This window comes from Montipora capricornis, chromosome 11, assembly GCF_036669925.1.
Source record: "Montipora capricornis isolate CH-2021 chromosome 11, ASM3666992v2, whole genome shotgun sequence".
Lineage (NCBI taxonomy): Eukaryota > Metazoa > Cnidaria > Anthozoa > Scleractinia > Acroporidae > Montipora > Montipora capricornis.
The window spans coordinates 31,953,747-31,955,072 of NC_090893.1; positions in this window are offsets into that span (position 1 = coordinate 31,953,747).

Here is a 1,326-nt window from a genome sequence, read left to right on the forward strand (position 1 = left end):
TACCAGGAATGCTGAGTAAAGAAATTGGTCTGTAATTCGAAACATCAGAAAAGGAGCCTACAAAAAAAGTACAAAATCTGAAAGCCTAGACTTATAAGTGGATGAGTTGAGATATTTAAATTACACATTTAAAGAGCTCCGCAAGTTGTTCAAAATGATTGCGAACGGAAAATCGAGAGGGCTTCGCTTACGAGTTGGCTTCGTTGTTTTATATTAAAATTATTAGTTCAGAACATGCAGTAAGACGACAGCTTACCCCCAAAATGCGTCCAAGAAATCCATTTATGAAATTATCTGATGTTTTGACAACTCAAGATGGTATAAAAGCTTTCTTGGTCACACAAGATAGTCTGATGTTATGTTTCGCTTTTTTAGGTCCCACATATCAAGCAGCCCGTGAGAACACAGGCGGCCCAGACTCGGCGGATAAAAAATTGTAAGGATTTGTATGGGAATCTCGATAATAAACTAAAAAAGATATTTACACTCAAAAGTTCTCAATAAAAAAACCGTACTTTATTGTCATGGTGACTTTCTTGCTTTTTGCGCGGTGTCTGACATTTGCAGACTGCAGACTGCAGAGTGCAGACAAATTTACTGAAAGATAACCGTTTTAAAATGGGTTCTTAGACTTAAATACTGTTTATCAGCGCTATTTGTCTGCAGTCTGCAGTCTGCAAATGTCAGACACCGCTTTTTGCGTGGTTATTTGCCTGATTGAATGCTGTTTAATAAACCGACTTCTCAAATTCCCGGGTTGTCATCTGTACGTAAATAAAGGAAAGGCTGGAAAGTAATTCCTAGCTTAGGCCCGGTTCAAATGTCGAACTTTACATGTGCCGAATCTAATACCAATGTGGGTCGACCCAAATAATTAAGTTCGACAGTTGATTCAAACGTCGAAACTTAATTGCAAAAGTGAACACGACACATTTGTAGTCAGCGGTTATTGCCTTCCAAAATGGCGGGAAAAAATGCGGGAAAGACAAATTCTGGAAACGAAGAGCTTGTTTTTCTTGCATGTGCGATCAAGGAGGAAAGAAGAAGGCGACTCCAGATGCAGTTAGCGTTAAACAACCTCGCTGCCAGGAGAAAGCGATTTTTGAATTTGGCTTTCCTTCTAGTATTGCTGATTTCCCAAAGGAACATGACAGTCCCTCGTCCAGTTCGTTCTTGTCGTCGGCTGAAAAGAAATACTGGCTGGTGGGAAAACGTATGCAATCGCCTATTCAGATGCAAGGTTCAAGGAAACCTTCAGAGTTTCCTGGGATACCTTTAATTTCATCCTAAACCGTATTGCACCTTTCCTTATTCGGCAAATTGTAA